Below are 8,553 nucleotides of genomic sequence, written 5' to 3'. Positions count from 1 at the left end.
GCTGTGTGAACCTGACCCTGCTTTTTTTCACCCATCAGCTGACATGCCTCTGGTGTTTATGAGTCTCTTCAAGGGTCTGGTACAAATAGAGGGAATAGCTGCTAACTAGAGCCCTGTCTGAACATATGGGGCCGTGTCTGCTGGCTGTCAGACAGAGAGACAGACAGGCAGACAGACAGGCAGACGGACGGACGGACTGACAGGCAGGTTGGCTGGCAGGCAGGCAGACAGACAGACAGACAGACAGACAGACAGACAGACCGATTCCCACTTTGCTGTGTGGTTATTAAGTCTCTGTTTCTAGATTTTTTTCCAAACTGATAGTTCAGTTCAGGCAACACATGTTTGTTCAATTGACAACAACATATTTCCATTGTAGCTATTCACATGAAATTTAGACCAGACGTTGGTATTATCTCAATAAACCTACACAGCTAAAGAAATTGTAAGATTCCAATCCATAAAAAAGCGGCTTATTTCCCCCACTGTAGTAGCTACACCAGTGGAGGCTAGTGGAGGTAGAAATCAGAGGACTGGCTCATTGTATGTAGTATTGTATGCACAGAACGGAATGAGACACGGGACCTCCGATCTCTACCTCCACCAGCCTCCACTGAGCTACACATGCAGATGAACAGATACAACTTGTGTGTAAAAGAAAATGGTATGAAACATTTGTTTGGGTACCTCCAGTACCTTCTGCCCTCTCTCACTCTTACCTTTTTTTGGAGAGAAAAAACATTTTGTTTTGGCCAGGAAGTTTCATCAATATTTACCCTTAGCATAAGGTGTAATGGGAACCCTTGCATAAACTACATGGAACTGATCCATCACGTGACTCTCACATAACCACAGCAGTCACAAAATACCACGGTCAGACCATCTCGTGGTCAACGATCCCATATCAGATTTAATGATCGGCAATGGGAGGGTAGTAGGAGATTAGAGAGTAGTCACTGGTTTATGTCTGCATTATTTTGGACAGACACCAGCTCCAAATATCCCCCCTAGCTTACCACATAGAATGCACTGTACCTAAGAGGCAGTGGAGGCTGGTGGAGGTAGAGGTGGGGAGGGGGGTGGGGGGGGTCATTATAATGCAAAAAAAATACTCTTATCATTCCTCATGTCCATTCCATGGTTTACAATGAGCCCGATTTCTACCTCCACCAACCTCCACTGCTAAGAGATGTGTTAGTGTGGATATTGAAACATAACCCATGTGTCATCTGCTGCGATCTGTGACGCCTAGGTGAGTTACCCCACCAACACCCCCCAGCACGCTGGTAATAAACCAGTGGAGGCCCGCACGCCCTGTACGAAACGGACTGGAGCTACAGTGGTGGTGGATTGTTGTCCTAACAGCTGATTCCATCCCTCTCTCCCTCTCTCCCTCTCTCCCTCTCTCCCTCTCGCTTTGAGCCGTCTTACCAGCAGGCTATTTATGGCCGATTCCCCCTCTCTCTATCCACGCTCCTGTCTTCAGCCCATACATGGTTGCTGCTGTACGAGGTGACCACGCCGCTTTTGGCCCCGGCGTCGGCCCCGGCCCTCCTCAGTCGCGGAAGCCGCGCGCCTGCCTCAGTTTGAGCTGTCAGGCCCAGAGGCCTAAACGTTGTCAGCTAGAATGGACATCTTGAAAATCTGGGACGGCCCCCGTTGAACGGATTGTCGCAGGACTGTTTTTAGCAGAGAATCTCAGGAACTCCGTTTTCGGAATAGTGTGAAGAAGAACGAACACCTGGGGTAATTTTTTATTTTGCTTTTATTTTCTCTCTCCTCCACTCCCTCCCTCCCTCCCTCCTTCCCAACCTACCTCACCCTTTCCCTATCCCCTCTCCTTTCCCCTGCTCCCCCTCTCCTCTTCTCTCTGCTCTCATTTTGTTCCTGGACTGATTTATTTGGCACTGTGCTACAGAGAGGTCGGGAAAGCACCTAAAGTCTAAATTCGTCTGCTGTTGGATCTGACGCTCCTTTGGGATAAGGTGTGGATTTAACCATGTCACACCTGCACCTCCAGCAGCCTCCTCAGCCTCCCCTGCGCTAACTCACTACCAGGACAAATACAACACTTTTGGTTTTATTTTATTTTTTTAGGTTTGAAGGCTTTTTTTCAACTCTTTTCTCAGGAAGGATGGACTTCACCACTGTGGTGCTGCACTCATTGACCTGTTGAGTGCTTGAGTCTTATCAGTAGTTGGAACCAAGGCATAGTACCGTAAGTGGAGCTTCCTCCTTCTGCTTATGGGTCTGTTTTTTGTCTCTGTTTTAGTATGATTTCAGTTGAATTGCACTATAGCACAGTAATGTACTGTTCACACCAGGGGAGGCTGGTGGCGGTAGAAAAAAACCGGAGGACAGGCTCATTCTAATGCATGGAATGGAGAGAGGAACAGTATCAAACAAGTGTTACCTGCACCAGCCTCTCCTGGTTCACACTTACCAGGGATGTCACCTTAAAGGTGAATCCTGAGCTGTAGGCTTAGGGCCGTGGTCTGAAGGCCGTGACCATCAAGTGAATGCTGATTACGTGTCGGTCCCCCCTAGCATTTCCGTTTCAGACATAAAAGGCAAAAGTAGAACTGGAGGCTGCTTTGGCGTCTCTTCTGTGTTGATGGAAACCAACACAGTGAGACAATCAATTCACTGGTGTGATTTCAACCAGGCTTTACATGGTCATAGCTCCTGCAATGGGCATCATCGGGCATCACAGGGCCTCATTGGAAGCCAACAATGTTGTGAATTTGTATCCAGCTGGGTTGGGCTTGTTATAATACATCCCGATGAAATCAAAAGCTGTCTTAAAGCTTTATTGTGATGCTACTATACTGGCTCTGTATACATTACAGGTGTCGTTATGACTGCTAGTGTTAACCTGCAGACCCCCCCCCCCCCCCCCCCCCCAGACTACACTGACTACTTTAAACCCTAATCCCACTGTATATACAGTACCAGTCAAAAGTTTGGACACACTTTCCCTTTCCCACTTTAGAACTGTGTCCATACTTGGTACTGGTACTGTATATGCCATTTAGCTAATGCTTTCATCCAAAGCAACTTACATTGCAACTAGAATAGTGCATAGATTTTTCAGTATGTATGGTCCCAATGGAAATCGAACCCACAACCTAAGTGTTGTAAGCACAATGCTAGCAACTGAGCCACAGAGGACCAATGTCTGACAGGAGTCAGGCCCCCCCGGCAGACTTCAACAGAGATATTACTCTGCTGCACTGTCATCACCTCCATCCATCTCTGGAAAATTGGTTTAAATCTCTCCGCTGACTCCTTCTACAGCAGATATACAACCACGACATAGGATCGCCTGGTACAACGCCTGTGTGTTGTAGGAATTTAATAGCCATGGTGTAAATCAGTGTACTGCAGGGTTTGCAATAAATGTGTTTGCCACCGGTGTGTGTTAATCTATCAGAAGGGAGTGAGAAACGGAGGATATTTGACTAAGAGCAGTCATGCTCTTGACGTTTCTCTGACAGTATACAGTATAAGCCTGCTTAGTTTAGATTGGTTTTGAACATGGCCGTGGAGGCATGCAGCCTAAACAGCAGTGATATCTGGAATGTGTTTGGCCTGATCTGTAAGCCCTTTGTTTTTATAGTGAGTCTCTGTGTGTGTGTGTGTGTGTGTGTGTGTGTGTGTGTGTGCGTCTGTGCGTGTGTGTCAGGGCTTGGAGCTGAGGCTAGATGTGGCAGCTGTTTAGTGTCCTGCACCTGCTGGCTCCTTCAGTATAAACAGGCAGGTTTACTGCCCGAATGCTGAACCCTTCAGCACACTCTCTCCCTCCGCAATATGCACCCACACACACACACACACACACACACACACACACACACACACACACACACACACACACACACACACACATACACACACACACACACACACACTCACACATACACGCACACACGCACACACCCACACACACACACACACACACACACACACACACACACACACACACACATATACACATATACACGTATACACACACACACACACACACACACACACACACACACACACATATACACACGCACACACACACACACACACACACACGCACACACACACACACACATACACACACACACACACACACAGCACAGCACTTGGCCTCACAGCACGAGGACATACAAGTCCGGGTTGGAAGTTACCCCCTGAGCATCAGTGATCTTTCACCTTGGACCCCCCCCCCTCCTCCCAGAAATACCCTCTAGAAATCTCCACGCTTCACTGTCATATTAGCCACAAGTGAGCCACATTGCTGCCCCTGCTGACCCCCCGCCTTCCCTCCACCCCCCACCCCCCCTGCTGTTCCTGGTATTGGGCGGCACAGTGCGAACTTGGGCCGGAAGTGTCTGTAAATGAGATAACTCCTGCCCTGACTCTCACCCCATAGACAGCTGTTGAGTATGATCTCATCCCTGGTAGCCTGGTAATGAACCCATGTGTTGAACCACATGCGTTGTGTAGCCCCCGCCTCCTCATAGTAACAGTATACAACACCAGGATCAATCGTCGAGAGCTCAGTTAAGGGCCGAGAGCTTTCATCAGTCTCCTAGCAGCTTCAGTGTCTCCGGCGACTGCTGTCATCACTATGTGTGAGATAATGTGTGAATTGGGAATGATTACATTGTCCATCGGACTGTGTGGAACTGTAGTACAGATGGTGCTGATGAGGTTGCTGCTGCTTTAGGAGACAGCCACAGTAGGTCAGCTGTGGTCCATGTGCTCTCTCTCTCTCTCTCGCGTGCTCTCTCTCTCTTTCTCTCTCTCTCTCTCTCTCTCTCTCTCTCTTGCTCGCTCAGTCTCTGTCTGTCTCACTCTCTCAATCTCTCTCAATCTCTCTCTCTCTCCCTCTCTCACTCTCTGTCTCTCGCTCACTCTCTCTCTCTCTTTCTCTCAGTCTCTCTCTCTCTCTTTCTCTGTCTCTCTGGTGACAAGGAGCCTATGTCATTGCACTATTGATCTAGCCATTGTAAGTTAAAGCAGTGTTATTTACTATCCTTTGTCAATACAATACAATCACTCACAGTCGAGTCGAGTTAAGCATAACACCAAGCTTGATGCAGTCTGATGCACTCCCAAAAGATAGCTACAGTAAACTCTCCACATCCCTATACAATAAACATGCTCAGATTATCTTGAGGCTGTGCCACCGCGTTGCATTAATAACATATGGAATTTAGCCAGTTTCTGCTTCAGCATGTTTCTCTTTGAAACAGAGACCCCCCCCCCCCCCGCCCCAGTTTAAAATCCTCTTCTCTCCCTGATGTTGATGTTGAAGATCTACAGAATGCCTGAAGGCTTCTCCTCCTACAGTCACTGAACACTCATCAATACCCATATAAGACCATTGGCTGATTTCGGCCTTGACGGCTCCGAAAAATGTCATCTGCAGTGACGTGAGCCAGGGCAAAGGAACGTAGATCTGGAACGGAGGTTTGAGTAAACCATTATAAGGAGCAGGAAGTGTGTGTGTGTGTATGAGTTTGTGTCTCTCTGTGTGTGTGTGTGTGTGTGTGTGTGTGTGTGTGTCTGTGTCTGTGTGATTTTTTGCACATGCAAGAGAGTGTGAGTGTGTGAGTGTCTGTGTGCGTGCGTGTGCGTGCGCACGTGTGTGTCTGTGTGGAGCTGGGCAGCCTCAGACTGCAGCCCAGGCAGGCTAACCTAAACAGAGTCGGATCCAAGGCTGCCACTGTCTCCTAATAAAGGCAGGGGAAGGAGGTGGCAGGAAGCAGGACGCACGGCAGGGCTTTGACCTCCTGCTGCTACCTCTGCGTCTGCACGAAGAGGAGTTCCAGACAGGTTAGGGTCACTCTCTTAGCTGGGCGGGGGGTGGGGGGGTGCTGAGACGGTCTAGTAAAGGAGATGGGAGAGCTTTACCAAGGGGTCTCTTGGTTGTTGGTGTTTCCTCTGAGGAGATTTCGACTACATCGACTGCCCTGTGTCTCTCTCTCTGAGAAACAACAGCAGAACATGTCTGCTACTTGTAAAGTAAACCGATGGTTCTCGAGCCTAATGGCCCATAGGGCAGGAGCCCTGTCTCCTGTTTCCGTGGCATGAGGCAGCTTGATGTACAAGTGCACCCCCTGGACATGATGGTATGTTACCCCCAAATCCAACCCTTAATGCTGAGTGCCAAGAAGGGAGGCATCGGGTACCATTTTTTATAGTCTTTGGTATGACTCTGCCGGGGATCGAACTCACAACCTCCCAATCTCAGGGAGGACACTCTAACCGCAAGGCCACTGAGCTGGTTGCTACTTACTTGTAGTATGCGCTTACATTTGACATTTTGGGCATTTAGCAGACGCCTTTATCCAAAGCGACTTACAAACAAATACATTAGTACCGGTAAGTGAATCATCTATCCATCAGTCATTGCAATAAAAAAGTAATCTATGCTAGGGCCAAGGTCCATAGGCAGTCATAATAAGGCTAGAAGAAGGAAGGAAATTAAGATTTGTAATTTTTAATTTTTTAATTTTATTAAAAAAGTGTATGCTATGTGAAAATAGCATTTTTGCAGACCACCTCTGCAGCACTGTACATCATGTTTTGCTGTAGAAGGACTGTCTGACGCCGTCTCTGTATCTGCCACCCCTTCATCATAAACACCTTCCAAGGCCGTGGAGCTCTGACTGGGCAGGTAATCAGCTGCCTCAAACAGAGGCACAATTGATGAACCTGTCAGTGTTGATAGGATGAAGTGAAACTCCGAAACTATGGAGGTTATATGGGTCGGCAGGTATTCTAGGGGTTAGAGAGGCCGGTCAGCAAACGGTAGCTTGCTAGTTCGACCCCCACCCCAGGATGGAGCTGGATATGAGCTGGTGACTGGAGGGTTGCTGGCATCACATCTAAGGTGCCTACCACTGCCGTTGTGCGCTTGAGCAAAGCACTTAGCACCCATAACTGCTCCAGGGGCGCTGAAGATGGCTGACCCTGTGCCCAGAGCTCTGTTCTCCCCCTCTACATGTTGTTGTCTCAGTACTTGTGCTCTGTTCAATGACAATAAAGTTGAACCTCATCTTCTCTTATAATTCCATCAGTGGAGGCTGTTGGAGGTAGAAATCGGAGGACAAATGCTTGATACCGTTCCTCATTCCATCCCATGCATTAACGTTGAGCCTGTCTGCAGATTTCTGCCTTCACCGGGGCCCACCCGCTGTGCCGACGGACCACGATGCCGACGGACCACGATGCCGACAGTTTATTAGCGGATTTCTGCGAGAGCTGACAAGACGGTACATGTGGGAAAACTAGGGTTAGGGTTAGGTGCTAGGGTGCTACGGTTAAGGTTAGGGTTAGGGATAGGATTAGGGTTAGGGTTAGACATGCCAGAATGTACCACGTCGACGTAGCACCTAACCCTAACCGTAGTTTTCCCACATGTACCGTCTTCCCACATGTACCGTAACAGAGAAGCGGAGAGCATTCACATGCAGGGAGGGCTGTCGGCACAACGGTCCGTCGGCATATTGATGCGGCACCCCTTCACCAGCCTCCCCTGGAATCCATGTACTGGCTTGAGCAGAGTTAAGTTTAGTGCTTGTGACCAGGTCAGAGTTCCGAGAGGAACAAAGACTTATGCCGACTTGTTTTCATGCTGTGTAGCTGTTGGAAAAGACCTTCCAGTATGTTGAACTATAACAAAGCCTGTTGAAGAGTAACAAAGCCGATTGAACTCCAAGGCTTTACTCTGATTGGTTGTAAGCGTTTAAGATGCTTGGCTATTGAGGAGAGTCTCGTGTAATGCTTTGATGTGGTCTCCACTCTAGGCCCATATGTGACAGCAGCTGGTGAAACCGGGAGCACGTCGCCACCCGACGGACTGTTCAGACTTTTATTCTGAAAAATGTTAATCCATTTCAGCGTTGTTGAAAATCAATGACACACTCGCTAGTCAAGCCAAAACACTGCAATGCAATGGATTCGGTGAGTAATCCCCACTACTACCTAGTCCATTGCATTGCAATGTTGCGGCTTGACTAGCGAGTGTGTCATTGATTTACAACAACGTTGAATAAAAGTCTGAACATTTTGATTGGTTGGTGACTTGTTCCCGGTTTCACCAGCCGCTGTCACATGATGTTTTCTAGCTTCCTGCCGTGTTTCAAATGTAAACAGATAAACATATGGCTGTTTGAAACCATGGTGATAAGAGCTTTGTGGCATTATGAATCTTGAGTGTTAGATGTGTTTGCAACGAAGACAGTCAATGTCAGTCAACGTGAAGCAGTAGATATGGTGGTGTTCAAGCTCTGTTTATGACTCTCTTTTGGACCCCAAGGTGAGGATCACTCTGTGACTTATTAAGCCTAAGAACTGAGGAACTTAGCTGAACTGAGAATTGAACAGAATACGGACACTTAAGCCCAATGCACACGGCGTGCAATTTTGTCGCACAACAACATTCGATTCTCAATTCTTTGAATTATTTCAATTGGTGTGAATGGAGAATCGAATGTTGTCGTGCGATAATATCGCATTGCACGCCGTGTGCATTGTCTCATTCAAAACAATGGA

The sequence above is a fragment of the Nansenia antarctica genome, assembly GCF_963989245.1.
Source record: "Nansenia antarctica genome assembly, chromosome: 16".
NCBI classification, from domain to species: domain Eukaryota; kingdom Metazoa; phylum Chordata; class Actinopteri; order Argentiniformes; family Microstomatidae; genus Nansenia; species Nansenia antarctica.
This window is presented reverse-complemented; position numbering follows the sequence as displayed.